This window comes from Ambystoma mexicanum, chromosome 12 (genome assembly GCF_040938575.1).
Source record: "Ambystoma mexicanum isolate Mex_15411 chromosome 12, UKY_AmexF1_1, whole genome shotgun sequence".
Lineage (NCBI taxonomy): Eukaryota > Metazoa > Chordata > Amphibia > Caudata > Ambystomatidae > Ambystoma > Ambystoma mexicanum.
The window spans coordinates 1016631436-1016647538 of NC_090936.1; the positions used below are offsets into that span (position 1 = coordinate 1016631436).

A 16103-nucleotide genomic window follows, 5' to 3' on the forward strand; every position below is an offset into this window, starting at 1 on the left:
GCTTTTCCTCCTGGATCTGATGATATCCCCCCTCGCAGATACTTTTTGGGGTAAGGGCTTCCTGAGTACTGATCTGAAGAACAGCAAGCCCAGACCGCAAAAAGATCAGTGAGAGAGAGTGAGAGAGAGGAGAGGAGGAGTGGACACGCGCCAGGCTGATAGAGAACACCATGACATCCCTCAAATGCAATAGAATGGGAAGGTCCTCATCAATTCAGGGGAACAGCAGATTCGTGGGTTTAAGAAGGAGCTGGTCTCTTGTTCAGACTGGAATGAGGCAAGTGTTCAAGTAGGTCTCTGTCTTGTCCCCATTCCGCATCATTCATGTCACAATATAAAGTGCATTTTATGTTGGCTTGGCTGGTTCTAACAGCTGGGGGTGTAGTGTCTGCTTACAGGTAAGGGCTGCAGTGCTAGTCTTCTCTGAGTGATGTGTCACGTGTTTACTGGTCTCACCAGGGAAATGTTGCCTCGATGTTGCCTCAATGCAGGTGAATGTTGGAGTGTTGTTCTTCACTTAGTGATTTTCTGTCTTATTGCAGGGATGTCCTGATGTGCTCCTCTTGCCTGATTGACCTTTTGTCTTTTTACAGGTGAGACATAGTGCTGAAAGTTCTGTAGAGCATGCATACAACTGGGGGATGGAGTGTCTGCCTCCTCTGAGTAATCTTGGTGAAGGAGGGACTGCAGTACTACTAGGCAGAGCAAATACATTTCATATGAATTGCAAGATGGATGATATTCAGGGTCTCTAGAGTGTTGTCTGAAGAACAGAGTCTTTAGTTCTTTGCCCAAGAATAGGGTGAAGGAGCTTGTTTGATGCTAGGCGGGGGGTTATTCCTGATTTTAGATAAAAAGTGGGAGATGGCCTATTTCCAACTTTTTCTTTTCTGTAGTTCTTAGTTTAGATCCTTGTCGGGTGTCTTGGCTTTGGATGACAAATAGTCCTACTAATATTTTGAGTCTCCTGGCCAGCTGTGTGGTGTTATTGCAGGTCAGGGCTGTTGCGCATGGGTCATACTATATAAGATTTCCACAGGTGCAAAAAATGGTGTAGATCCACTATTTCTGATGTTTTCATAGTAATGTTTTATGACATCAACAAACCACAAGTTTACCCCGCTTTCTGTGGGTTTGTCATTTTCCCACTTTTGTGAGAGAGCTTTGCTTCTAAATATTTCAAGCACATCATCAGGATTCAAAATAAATTTAGAATTTGAAGGATTGTGTGTTAAATGGAGGGGCAAAAAAGGACTGTGCGGCCAATCCAAATGAGTTATCCCATTTTCCTGACTGATATCACACCAGTCGATATTTCTGTGAACTGATGAGAATACAAATCAGCATGCCAGACTGGCTCTCAGAATCTTCTCACTTGAAACCAGAGGTCTAAAAACAGGAAAATCAGAGTTAGCAAAAATTACAAAAAAGGGACTGGGGGTCAGCTGGACAAGATGGCCAACCCCTGATAAAATCCTCTCCCTTTAGCTTACTTCCTGACTTTTTGTTTTTCCCCTTTTGTTACTGTAGCAATCACTCCTGCTCAGGAATGCGTACTGGGATGGTAACTGCTCACCAGCCAAAGCATAGGTAGACCTAGCTAAGCGAGGGCCTTGGAGAAGGATCAGGGCTATTACCTGTCTGTATGCCACCGTGAGCAGGGGTAATTGCTATTCGCATCCCGGGATTCGTCTGGGGTGTGCATACGTTATTTTATTTTTTATGGGAGATGTGCGCTCCATGTATCACGCAAGCCTAATTTCCTATAAAAAACAAAATGCAAGATGGCCGCTGCTATATGAAAAGGAGCATAAACCCTTTTCTATTTCCAGGGTTATGGCCGCGGATGGGGGGAGGACCTCTACAAACCTCGGGTCCAGCAGTTAATTTGGAAGGGAGGAAGTGGGGTGGGGAAAGGGTGCAGAATGTCTTTGGGGTGGGGGAGTGGATGGGGATGTGGGAGGCAACAGTGGTAGACTCCCTGTTGCTTCCCTACAATCAAAATGGGGCCACCCGGGCAAGGGCCTTTGGTGAATGGAAAATGTGGGCGGTACACCTGATTGGCTGAGCGCCCTCCCCTGAGTGAGAATGCTGTATTGCATTGGTTTACTCTAGGAAATAAGGTGAAGTTCTCAACAAGGAACTTTTTAATGTTGAGAAGAAAGAATTTCACTCCAAAACAGATTGGCCTAGCAATCAGAATGCAATTCATTTTTAATTTCACCAGGTATGCTTTCATTTGAAAACGAAAGGTGAAAAAAGAAAAATAGAAAATAAAAAACAATGTTTAATTTTAACATTGTTAAAAGGAATTCATGTCGCCCTCTAATGCTCAAAGCAGTTTCATTACCTATACAATAATCTGTACATGGTTCCTTCCCTGGTTGCCCACTGCGATAGCAAGAAGTCTCGGGAGGGTAGCTCAGGGGCAACGTGCACGCCTTGGAAGCGAGACGACGTGGAGCAACACAGATTCGATCGCCGGTCCGCGCTTAGAAACCTCTGGGTATTAAGCGCATTATGAATAACATATCATATCAAGGGGAAGGGGGGCCCTGGGGGGAACGCGAAGCGTTTCCCCCCGGGGAGTTTTTTGGCGCTGCACACGGCCAGCGAGTGGCCGTGGGGATGCAGAGCGCCTCCCTAGGGGTACTTAAGGGATCAGGGAAGGTTCGGGAGGCAGGCGATGGTTAGGACTTGGTGATTGTCCTGTCGCCTGCTCCCGAGCCTTCCCTGTAGCGGGGCCTAACGAGGTGTGTGAGGTAGGGGATAGCAGGGGGGGGCCAGGATAAGGGCCGAGGGAGAGTGTCACATAAAAAAAAAAAAAAAAAAGATAATAAATATATTGAGGGCGGGGGTCGCGGGCCCCGAATAGTCGGGGGTACCGTACATAAGGTACCCCCCCGCCCCCCCTTACCGGAGCCGCCGCCCGCGGGTTGGTTTTCAGCAGGGCACGTGGTTCGGGCCGTTCGAGGCAGCAGTTGGGTCTTCTAGTGAGGGAGCTGGGCGGGCATTCTCTCGACGGCCGCATTGTGGGCCCGCGGGGTTCGGCATTGATGTTGCTGGCCCCCGCGGCGCTTTAGTGTGGGGACGCAGTGTGTCGGGTGAGGGGAGCCGTGGGTTAGTTGAGCCCGCGTGTGCTGGGCTTCTTTTCCTCGTGTGCGGTGCCGGCGTGCAGCAGGGAGGGGGCAGAGCGGCCCTCTTAAAGGGACCGCTCCCCCTGTTACGATCCCATTGAGGATAGGAAGGCACTGCGGTGCGGCGTTGGGGCCACTAGGGGGCGGGCGGTGGAGCGGGTTTGACGGAGTGGGGGGCAGTTAAAAAAAAAAAAAAAAAAATGAAAAAAAGAAATTTAATAAAAAGAAAGGGAAAGTAGGAATAGGGGGTTTAAGGAAAGGAAGGGGTTGTTGAGCAGGGGGGTGGAGGGTGGGGGGGCCCTGTGGGGGGAGTTTTCGAGTGAAGCAGCTCGTAAGGGAGTGGGAAAAAGGGGGGCTATCCGGGTGCAGGGGGTGGTTGGAAGTGGGGGGGGGGGTTTATAAAAATAAATAAATAAATAAATAAATAAATAAATAAATAAAAAGAGTATTAATTTCATTGAATAAGTAGGTTTAAAAAAAAAAAAAAAAAAAAAGAGCTAGTTCCAAAGCTAGCATTTGTTCAGTTTGGGGATAGGTCCACGGGTAGTTTTGGCTCGGGGGCTTAGGTTTGTTAGGTTCATTTTCAGGGGGCTTATATAATATCGTGCACAACCAGATTAGTAGGGCACGATGGTGGGTCAGAGAGCCGGCAAAAAGGGCCGGGTTGATGCTGAGGCTCTGAGGGAGGCTTTGGAAATAATTAGTAGGGCATCTGGGGCCCAGTGGGAGGGGGCAGTGGGGGAGGTCACAGGCGGAGAGGCCATGGGGGAGGGGGAGATAAGTGGTGGTAGGCCGCAGCGTAGAGCAGCGGCAGATGGGGCGCTCGCGGCAATGGTGGCCTGCACCCCATCGGCGGGGAGAGGGGAGGTTTGGGAAACTAGGGGCGGGAAGTTGAGAAAGGGGATAGACAGGAGGGCGTCAGGGGGAGAAATGATTACGGGTCATGAGGTGGCTCAGAAGAATAAGAAGGGGGCCAGTGGAGGGGTGCAGAGGGGGGTGACAGGGCAGAGTGGAAGAGGGGGTAAATACCTGCAGAAGAGTGCAGGTGGGAAAAGGAGGGAGAGGTCCCCTTCAAGTGAGGAGGTGAGAGTGGGGCGCGGAACGGCCCCCCCGGTTAGGAGGAGTAAGGGCGGAGGGTGCTGCGCAGCCCCCGCTGGTCAGGTGGAGGTTGAGGGTTTCAGTACGGCCCCGCCTCAGTCAACGCAAGGAGAGCCTAGAGGGCGCAGCACAGCCCCTAGCAATGAGGATTCCAGGGTGGAGGTCGGAACGCCTCGCCCGAGAGAAGAGGACCAGGCAGGGGTTCCCACAACCCCGCTGAGAAAACGTCAAAGGAGTGGCGGGGCGGACGCCCCGGGCTCGCAAGAGGATCATCAAATCATCCCGGGCATGAGCTCGCATCCACAATGGTATTTAAGGGGTGATGAAGTTGGTTGGGAGGAATATGTGGGGCAATGGGAATTGGAAGATTACAGGGCGGAAAGGGAAAGGGGGGAGGAGAGAGGAAGTTCAAGGTGGGATAGGGAAAGGGAAGTGCAGGGTGGTCGGGGTGAAAGCGGTCAAGGGAACTATTGGCTGGGTGAGTGTGCTGACATGTTTTGTCCCCGCAGTAGGAGCCCTCTAAGAATGGAGAGGAGGAGCACCGGTGTGGACGCCAGGCCGCAGGTGGCAGGTGTGGAAAGAGGTGAGCGGGAAAGGGAATGGTCATCTGCATGGCAGAGAGGGGTTACAAATAGGTGGACAGGGGAGGAACGGGCTGGTTTTCAATGTGTAAGGAAGGAAGTTGGTGTGCAGGCCATTGGAGCCGTGGGGGTTGAAAAGAGCATTTGCTCAGTGGAGGTCCAAACGGACAAGGTGGTGGAGCCATTGGTGCTCGAAGTGCAAGCTGGAAAGGATAAGGAGTGTGAAGTGAAAAGAAAGGAGAAAAAATGGCCATACATGGGGATAACAAAACCATTGGGGGCGCACTTGATGGCAGCGACCAAAGAGAAGATTCAGGCAGGGGAATTTGTGGATGTCTTTAAATTGGTCCATAGGGAAGTGAGAGCAAAGGAGGGGTCTAAGGAGGAAGAAAGGGAACTGGCTTCACACCCAAGGGTCCCGGTGACTATTGAGAATTGGACGTCGGCGTTTATTATTTATGCCAGTGTGTACTGTGAAAAATTTCCGGAGCGTTGCGTGGCCCTGCTTAAATATATGGACGTAATTAGGAAGGCTTTCACGAGTTTTGGGGGTTTGGCCTGGGTACGCTATGATGAGGAATTCAGAGCTAGAATGGCGGAGGATAGTCAGGCGGTCTGGGGGGAGATAGACATGGATCTTTGGCTGCAATGGATGGCTCCAACGAGGCCTGCCCCGACATTACACACAGCAAGTGGGCTGCCTGTGCCTTACCGGCCCTTTCTTGGTCGCCCCGCCCATGAGGGGGCAAGGGGAGGAGGCGGAGGACAGCCCTCAACAGCATGTCGGGCGTTCAATAAAGAAAGCTGCACGAGGTGGATGTGCAAATTTAAACACGAGTGCAGCAGGTGTGCGGGTCGGCATCCGGTTACAGATTGTTTTCAGGCAGGGGACAGTGGGTCAGGGTGAGGAGCGGGGCAAGAAAGGGGGGGGGAAGGACCGCATGCCAGGTAAATCGGGGTGTGCTGGTAGGTCGGGCTCAGTTTATCGTAAAGGAGGGGGGGGGGCACAAGGTTTGATGAAAGGTGTTGGGAGCAAAATTAAAGGGGGAAGGAGAAAGGTGAGGAGGAAGATGCGTAGGTAGGGGAGGGCCCAGGGGGGAGGTAACGGTGGAAATTGTTAAGGGAGAGGTAGCTGTCGTTTGGAGGGCAGGGACGACGGTGGTGAAGCCCTCACGCTTGCCGCACGACAAGGTGAGTAGGCTTCAGGCTGCATGGACGGAGGTGCGGGAGCGCCTCTGGTGCAGCAGGGGGGAAGTGAGGAGATGGGTCTGCATGGACGGGGGTGCACTAGGGCCCCTGGTGCAGCTAAATTTAAAAAAAAAAAAAAAGTGGCGCAGAGAAGCGAGGTGCCGGAAGAGGAATTTATGTGTAATGGTCTGCATGGACGGGGGCGCAGGTTTGGCCCCTGGTGCAGCGGTGGAGAGGAATTTAAAAAAAAAAAAAAAAAAAAAAAAAAAAGGGGGCCTGCATGGACGGGGGTGCACTAGGCCCCCTGGTGCAGGTGGGAAACAGGTGGTAATGGACAAAAGTAGCTTGAAGATGGTGATATGGAAGGAACTGCATGGACGGGGGCGCAGGTTTGGCCCCTGGTGCAGCGGTGGAGAGGAGTAAGGAAGAAAAGGGGCCTGCAAGGGACGGGGGTGCATTAGGGCCCCTGGTGCAGGCGGGAAAAAGGTGGTAATGGATGCGAGGAGCTTGAAGAGTTATATGGAAGGGACTGCATGGACGGGGGTGCAGGTTTGGCCCCTGGTGCAATGGCGAGAGGAGTAATAAACTAAAGGGACTGCATGGACGGGGGTGCGCGTGGGCCCCCGGTGCAGGGGGGACAATGGGTGCAGGGGGGACAATGCAGCAATGTAAAGGAACAAACTGGGCACAACAAGTGGAACAAATGGTTTATTGCTTGTAGGGGAGCGGTTTGCGACTTGTTTTACGTGGGTATTGTTTGGGGGCTTTCAGGGTTTCCGAGTTGGTCGGGGGAAAAGGGGGGGTAGGGGGACTGCAATGGGAAGATGTTCAAATTACAGAAGAAGGTTTAGACATCAAGATTAAAAGGTCTAAGACGGATATGAAGGGAAGGGGCTCTTGGGTTCGGCTGGGTCGTGGGAGCAAGGTCTTATGCCCAGTTCCAGGTGCTAGGGGTATTGCGGAAGGAGTTGGTGGCAGTGGGAGAAAAGGAAGAGGATTTTGGGACTCATTACTTTAGGATGGGCTCAGCATCTGAGGGTACCGGGCGGGGTTTTTTCAGAAGACAAGGTGAAAAGATTGGGACGTTGGAGGTCTGGGAAATACAAGGGGTACGGCAGGGAGTTTGATAATGGGGGTGCTGAAAAGGTGGTTAGGACTTTGCGGGCCAACTGTTGTTGAAATATTTTTGACTTGTCAGTGATTTTGTATTTTCTTTTTCAGATGCTGCGCGAAAGGAAGGGGAGTTGGCACAAGTTTTGATTTGTTGGCCATTCAATTGTTAAGTGGGCTGGGAAGGAATTGGAGAAAAGGGGTTTGGAAGGTAACAGGGGTGCAGTTACAAGGAAGTGGTGGTGAGACAGCACGGGTTGGGGGGCCTGCGGTGGGATCAGCTGCTTCCTATATTGGCAGGGATGAGGGAACGCTTGGGGTTCCAGAGGTGGTGATTATGCATGCAGGGGAGAATGACCTGGTGAGAGATACGGGGTTGGCTCTGCTAAGGAAAATGAAGGGGGACTTAGGGGGGGTGCGGGAAATGTGGCCTCAAGCAGTGGTGGTATGGACTAAGTTGTTGCCGCGATGAGTGTGGAAGGGAGTGAAAAGGGGGGAGCAATAGAACGGGCCAGGAAGGGGATAAACAGAGAAAGAGTAAAATTTTGTGCCTCGGTGGCAGTGCAGGTCATGGACGTAAGGAAATAACATATGATGGTTTCCTTATCTTTAGAGAGGTTGGGGTACACTTGTCCGTGTAGGGGAATAATCACTACCTGGCGGACTTGGGTGCTTGGCTGGGAGAATGGGTAAAAAGTTTGAGGTAGAAAAGTTGGGGGGGGGTGTTGGGGCAGAAAGAACTCCTCGGGGGAGGGTTTTTTCTGGTGCCGGGGGCATGGCCCCTTTTGATGTGGGGGGAGGGAAGCACAATGGGGGAATGACACGGGAAAGGAGGGGGTGGCGCTGTTTGCACAAGCAGGTCACCCCGGGGGAACAGGTATTGAGCCTGGAGGGGCATGGCCCCTGGGAGAAAGCGGGACGCCTGGAAAAGGGGCAAGGAGACGGTAGGATCCAAGGGATCATTAGGGAGGAAATTGGTTATTTAATTATTTAATTGTTGGGGGAAAATGGAAATGTTTAAGTTATTTAATTGATTGTTCAAATATGTCTTTAGCTTGTTAGGCCATGGAGCCAGTTAAGCGTTTTGATTGTAAGCTTTGGCCTGTCACATTAAAGCGACCTTTTCCACTTTTAAATGAGTCTGGGTTTTTGTGCAGTAAGCCAAAAGGGGGGCCCCGGGGGGAACGCGAAGCGTTTCCCCCCGGGGAGTTTTTTGGCGCTGCACACGGCCAGCGAGTGGCCGTGGGGATGCAGAGCGCCTCCCTAGGGGTACTTAAGGGATCAGGGAAGGTTCGGGAGGCAGGCGACGGTTAGGACTTGGTGATTGTCCCGCCCTCCCACCCCTTCATTTTGGTTTTAGGGTAATGTCAGTTATGGAATAGGGGGGGGTCCATTGTTCATGGGATTATGCGGGGGGTTTTTCTAGATGTCATGGGGAGTTTTTTATGGTTTTTGGGGTCTGTTAGGAGGGTAGGGTTGGTAGTTTCGTGTGACAGGTCAGGGCATTGTGAAAGTTTGTGTGTACTATATGTTGCTGATGTGGCAGGTCAGGCTGGCTGCAGGTCATAAGAAGGGTGAGTTTGGTGTAGAGGGGAGTTTAAAAGGGGTCGAAGTGGGTTGGGGCGCCGGGGGCATGGCCCCTTTTGATGTGGGGGGAGGGAAGCACAATGGGGGAATGACACGGGAAAGGAGGGGGTGGCGCTGTTTGCACAAGCAGGTCACCCCGGGGGAACAGGTATTGAGCCTGGAGGGGCATGGCCCCTGGGAGAAAGCGGGACGCCTGGAAAAGGGGCAAGGAGACGGTAGGATCCAAGGGATCATTAGGGAGGAAATTGGTTATTTAATTATTTAATTGTTGGGGGAAAATGGAAATGTTTAAGTTATTTAATTGATTGTTCAAATATGTCTTTAGCTTGTTAGGCCATGGAGCCAGTTAAGCGTTTTGATTGTAAGCTTTGGCCTGTCACATTAAAGCGACCTTTTCCACTTTTAAATGAGTCTGGGTTTTTGTGCAGTAAGCCAAAATGAACACATAATTAAGTAAAGCTTAGAGTGCCGGGTAATTTTCTGCTCGATGAACGTGACTGTGAAATATCTTCTCTCTTTGGTTCTATAGGGGTTCGGGAAGAAGCACCAACTATTTTGGATCTTTGAGGTTTTTCTGACATTTTGAACTGCAATTTGATAATCCCAGCGGGCCATTAAATACATAAGTGTTTACATCTAGAACACGAGAATCAGCAGATTTTCGTAGATTGTCAGCTGGTTTTGTAGTTCTGCAGTGCTGTCTGTATTCAGGGACTTCCCACTGTCTCACTGGTCTGGGGATCTGATGAACTGCCCCTCTTAAAATGGGTGCTCTGATGAATAATGGGAGCTGTTGTGCAAATGTGAGCACTAGTGCATACGTTTGTTTTATAAAATTCAAATGTATGCTTAGCTTAATTTGATTGATTTATTAAATCAATTTAGAATGACAGGAACATGACCATTCATATTAGTTACAAAACAAATTCGAAACCAATATTGACAAAACAGATCTGTCACAAACAGGATATCTGCAGTTTCCTGTCTCGTAAAGTCACAAAAATACATGTTAAGCAAGCAATATTTTCTTGCAAAAAGACATAACATGGCAGATGCAATTGGCACTAAACTGGTTCCTAAATGGATAATACTTACGTTTGGTTCTGAAACTGGAATTGTGGGTTCTGTGGCACCTCAACTCCGCTGCTTCTAGGACTCTGGACTCGTGAAACCTGGACACGATAGAAGGGAAAGGAGTCAAAAGATATAGTTCACATAGAAGATATGTTTACATGAAGAACCAAAATCACTGACCAAATACCTTGCAGCAGATTTCTTTATAGCAATACGATGGGCACTATGTAAACGCTGATTATAAAATGTTGAAGAAGGTGGGGCATGTTATTCAGAGAGCGAAAAGAGCAAACAAATACTCGAGAGAGTGGAGGGAAGGGAAAACACAACAAACATGTCCTTCAGAGATGGGTGGGAAAACACAGCAAGCATGTGCTTTAGAGACAGGGGAGTTGCTAGGTCTGGAAAAGACCTGGGGCTAAGCTGATGTCGGAACTGTTGGGACTGGGGGTTAGCTAGTCTTTTGGCTGTAGCTCCTGAGATTCTATCCGGGGCTACAACCAAAAGATCAGGGGCTATAGCCCCCTTAGCCCCCCCCCCTAGCAACGCCCCTGTTTAGAGAGTTACGGAAATAACAGATTAAAGGATAGTTCCGGGACTTTTTTTTTATTGTCCCTACGGGTCGGCCATGTGTTTGTAAGCATAAATCGGTAGATCGTAGGAAACTTTCCTATGGACCTTACCCGACTTTTCGCCCATTATCGCACTCGAAATCAGCCTCCATTTTGTGATAATCCTATCATTCCGCCGCATCGACCTGGCTCACCTGCCTTTGCGGCACTAAATCAAATCCCCCGCCCCTGAAACAGACTTTATCAAAACATTCATATTCCCCGCCTCTATCCGTGACGTGACTGAGCTGCGTAGGCAAACGCGCCCAGGCGTCTTCTACGCGACTCCACACAGACCCCGGAAATCAACACAGATCAGCTGACAATACAGCGCACCACAATTCGGAATATGAAACTGTACTTTGAAATCAAACCGCAAGATTGTAAATGTGGTAAAGTACATTTATTTGACATCAAATGTTTAGAGAATATTCAGCGATTTGCATTTTTATTTGCTCATGTTCCAAAAAGTTCGTATTGAGGAACGCGATGGTCCTTTGCTGTACACAGGGTCTTAGAGCATCTCACAATACAGCGCCACAATTCGGAATGTGAAACCGTGGTTTAAAAGCAAACGGCAAGATTGTACATTTGGCAAAGTACGTTTATTGGACATCAAATGTTTAGAGAATATTCAGCGATTTGCATTTTTCTTTGCTCTCGATCCAAATTAGTTCCTCTTGAGGGAAGCGATGTTCGTGTGCAGTACACAGGGTGTTGGTTTACGATAAAAATAAGCTCTTCGGTTGCACTGATAATCGCATGGCTGTTCCAACAACGAGGCACTAGGCCACCACAACGGTAGGTATGTTGCATCTAACCGTTAGTACCGCGTAAGGGCATACTTGTACTTGGCGATCGTCCCATAAAATGGTCAGGGTGGTAACGTTGTTCACGTGGAGAAGCAACTGGCGGCTGTAGAAGCCGTCCGCCGGTGTCCGGTACTCGTGACACAGACAGTAGTGAATGATGTACCTAAAAACATAAAAAATGAAATTAGTCTCACCATCAGATCCTTATTAAAATCATAGCGAGGACAGCGCTACTGGGTGTACACAAGTGTTTAAAGGCGTGGCGAGGCAGGGAGGGGGGGGGAGTGGAGTACAAGGTAAGTAGCATAAAATAATAAATAAATAGGGCCAGCTGGTGGCAAGTGCAAGGTAAGTGCAGAACAAGTGCTGGGAAGGGGGGGCTGTAGGATACTGAGACAGTCCCCCAGTGCAGGGGTTGACAGGGAGGCAGTGCAGGTGGAGAGTGGAAGGGCCCAGGACCGAGGTCGCAGACAGTGGACCAGTTGTAGCAGGGGAGAGGGAGAGAGAAAGCAGAAGCAAAGAGGAAGGTTTTGAGGTGCTTCAGTAAAAGCAGATGTTTCTCCTCAAGATAGTGCGCGGTAGAAAACAATATGCCACATAGAACGAACAAGTACAACTGAACCCGTCTTTAAAGCCACTGTATAGTAATGAAATTGCGGTATAAACTCATCGAAAGTTACTTACATTATATTTGCATTTTCCATTGTGTCTCTGTGTAGGGCAGACCCGAAACACCACTCCTTCTTTGCCGACGTTACTTCTTCTAATGAACGTGGCTCATCGTTTCGTTTCTGAAATTTTATTCATTATCTTTTCTTAGTCTTTCAGGATGGTCCCGGCCTGTCAAGGTCAAATCACAATAGAACCTTATACTGGGTCGTGGGCCGTTCCGCCACCCGAGCAAAACATCAAAGCAGCTGACCTTCACTTTGAGCGAGCACACATTTCTAGTTAGCTCCAGTTAGTGTAAGGGCATCTTGTCTGCGTGCCTTTTTTTTTATTGTCCCTATGGGTCGGCCATGTGTTTGTAATACGGAAACATTCTATAATTTTTGTAAAAATTATTTATATTACTGTTTGGTTTAATTGCAATGGGCCTGCAACATGAGGAGACTCGAGAGAACAGACAATCAAATTACAATCATTTAAACCGTGATGTGTATTTCTCAATGAGCTCTGCTTTAGGTGGACATGGAACAGAGGCAATGTTGGGTGGCAATGCAGTTGTCCCCTGCATAGGTTCGTTCACCACTCCATGTATGTGCCTATCGAGGACATCTACGATAAGTCTCTCAATAAACTCATATTGCATATCCTCAAACACTGGTTTGATCACCCATTGTTTACTTCTTTTAGTGAAGGCCTTATTGTAGCGAAGCGTCCCTAAAGTTCCGGTCGTCCTACTTTGTTGACGGCCAACATTATGGTTATGTGCCAAGACCGCTAGAAGAGTCCGATTTATCATGCCTTCCATGCCAAAATGCAATCTTTTGGGCCTGTACTTTAGGCACATATTGTGGAACACCTCCAAATCTCCTGTGTGGCAGAATTCCGTGAGTCCCCTCAAATCTCTTGTTATAGTTTTATGAAATACAATCTTTTCAATGGCCTTGTGAGTGGGTGATGAAGGAATCAACCACTTCTTCTTCCGTGCCTCCTCTGTGGACAAATGGCCATGTTCACATTTGTGGAAATGCTCATTTGTCGACCATCGATGTACGTTGCTACAGTGCAACATTACTGACCGCCATTTTTCCAGTAGAATTTCCAACGACCCTTCACATGTTTTTGAGCTCCACCAAAGATGGTTGCTGATTGACTTGGACCACTGTGAAATACCTTGCATATCTTTTTTTTTTCCTGCAGCCGACAATTTTTTATTGATTGTTTTTGCAAGATGCCATACGTCAAATTGGTGATTTATATTTTTGTACTCTTCTCTCATTGTCTTGGCAATTGAAACGTGTCTGTCCGTGGCTATCAGGTCGATCACCATTCCCCGCGATTGTAGTTCTTGCAATGATGCTACAAAGCCAACTTTCTCCATGGCCACTGAGGATGTACTTTGTGACACCTGCACGACCACCGAACTCACAATTTTCTTACTTTCCATGTCCTGAAAGTGGTAGGTGCAGTACTTGGCTGAAAATCCTGGGCTGTCGCACTGTCCATCACCGGCTAGCCTGAAGCGTTTGCCCGCGAATGTACTTTCCATTGACATTTTTTCCATTCTCCAAGCTTCGCTGATGGCTGGAAATAGATAATCGGTTTGGTATTTGTAGAACTGACTTTTCGCAATGAAATGGATTCCCACAAACTGAAAGAAATACTGTAACTTTTTAAAACTTGAACCACTAAAAAGTGCGGCCGCTGCACAAAGTAGATTGCCTGCTGGCAGTTGCCCCAGCATGGGTTGTGCAGACCATGCGAACGGATGATATTGTGTACAGGTGGCATGTATTTTAAGGTTAGTGCCTCGAATTGCACGAGTCACATTAATCAATGGCTCCCCACATACTTCCCCACCAACCCAATGCCCACATTTCATCATCATAATAATATCCATCAAACAGCTATCGAATACAATGAATTTGGCCTCTTTCCTTATACTGTCACTCTGCATCCCAGCTGGTTCGGCCTGTAACGTTGAGGACATGTCACTCGCATGAAAGGTACAATCTCTGATATCGTCTTCCGCTATGCTGAGTGATATTGATGGTGTTTCATTGTCGTCCACTTCATTCTCTTCCATTGCAACATCTGTTCCTTGTCCGGAGATGGGAGAAAAAAACAATGTCTTCAACTTTCGCGCGCTCTTATTTTTTGCGGGTGTGGATTCTGTGAATTGATCTCCGACTGCATCCAAACTACCAGGAGGACATTCACTATCAATGGCTGGTGGTGGTATAGCTCCGTTGTCAATCACTTCATATTCTTCCCATTGGCACGATGCATCTCCAGTCTCAAGTCCCTGCCAAAAGGTTTGACAAGCAACATCTCTCGTTCGCTTCACTGTCTGTGTAGATCTAGTTCTTACACCCACTCGCAACTAGAGGACAGATTAGAAAAGGGATGTTCAGTTTAAACACAACTTACAGTATTGAACTATTGACAGTGAAAGACAACATAATATAGTGAACAGGACACTAACCTTCTTTTGCTTTCTTTTCTTTGAAACTTTCTTGCCTAGAAATTCAACATCTGGACGCTGTTGCTCCGACTCGTGTGTGCATGTCTCCACTTCCTCTCGCGCTGCAACGACTATATTTTCATGATAAGCACATCCATCACTCACTGAGGCTCCATCGACTCCCTGAAACATAGAACTTTCATTAGTATGTATAATAATATTGAAAACACAAAATGTACTTGGGGACCAATACCCATACGTACATCTCAATAGCAAAACACGAATGAACGCATTGTGTAGAACATTCAAACGACAATAGTTCACGCATTGTTGATCTAGTTAGATTGAACTGTCAAGATCCATACCTCGGGCTCCGCATAGACTTCCATTGATGATATTATTGAAGATGACGCTTCAGCAACTCCCTGAAACACAGTAATTGCATTAGTATGGTTTTCTATTTTGTTTAAAAGAACATAAACTTTCTGCAGGCGTCAACGGCTCATCTAAATAGACCTGCACAAATGATCAGTTGTCTAAAATAAATAATGGATATCTAAATATGATTCGATTTGCTCCATCGTTGGAAGTGTCACCACCCAGAGATCTGCATCAACTACTAGGGGTGATGTTCTTGTTGAAGAAGCTCCGTCAGCTCCCTGAAACATAGTACTTGCGTTAATAAAGAAGGAAGTATAGCGGATGTAATCACGTCATTTGATCTCGCATGATTGATCTGTCAGTATCCATACCTCGAAATGCATAAGAACATCAAGGGACGCTGTAACTGCGGTGCACACTTCTGCAAGCTGTTGCGCCGACCCGTAACTGCATGCTCCCCCTTCTTCTTGGACTAATGCTCCATCGACTCCCTGAAACATAGGACTTTCATTAGTAATGAACACAATATTGAAAAAAGAAGACACATAGGAGGGCGACGACAGAAGGACATACCAATGGCTAAAAACGAAAGAAACATTGTGTGTAACAATCACGCTACAAGAATGCAAGATCTGATGATCTCCATCGATGGAACTGTCCGGAAACGTACCTCGAGCATCTGAGTGACATCTACGGTTGTCGTCAATGCGTTGGACTCCTCAGCATCTCCCTGAAAGACAGTACTTGCATTATTTTGGATAACAATAATTATAACTGAAAACAAAGACTAGAGGACGAGTACTGTGGTGTACCATTAGGTAAAATGATTACACGATCAATTAAAACTATTGATTTACATGCCTAAAACAAGTCAGTGTCAGAATAGCTAAGTAAGATTACCCGATAGGCGCTTGAAGTGGCTGATGACTGCAATAACGACACGGATGGAGAATCTTCCGCCTTCATATTGAGTGGATACATAAATGGGGAAATTATTGTTAGCTAATGCTACACACTACCGCAAGGCCGAGAGACAAATACGTAAACTTGACTCACCAGTGGAGGGATGTGGACGAATAGAGTGGGAATAGCGGTTGAGAGCAATTTTCGCCTCGCTCGCGGTGTTTTCTTCTTTATTAGCAATGATGTGGAGTACATGTCTGGGCTAAAGTGCCTGCTGCAGATGCGGTATCGATCACCCCTCTTGTCCGCAAAGACTTCAAGGACTCTACTTTCTAGCTCAGAGGCTGGATATCCGCAATATCGGACCCATTCTCTTATCTGATCTATTGTCTTAGGGAAAACATGCATTATAGTATCTTCAGATTTGTTATGGGTCTTCGAAGGGCAACCGCCAATGGAACAGGCAGGCATTATGGAAAGTTCTGAAAAGT

At 48.0% G+C, this 16103-nt stretch overlaps 1 long non-coding RNA gene across 1 annotated transcript in view; it reads right to left on the reverse strand.

Moving 5' to 3' along the window:
• LOC138514217 (uncharacterized) overlaps positions 1–16103 on the reverse strand; it is a 349307-nt gene that overhangs the window by 11455 nt on the left and 321749 nt on the right. The window contains exon 4 of the long non-coding RNA XR_011281896.1: positions 9797–9873. This is a non-coding gene — a long non-coding RNA (uncharacterized lncRNA). The remainder of the gene's footprint in view (positions 1–9796; positions 9874–16103) is intronic.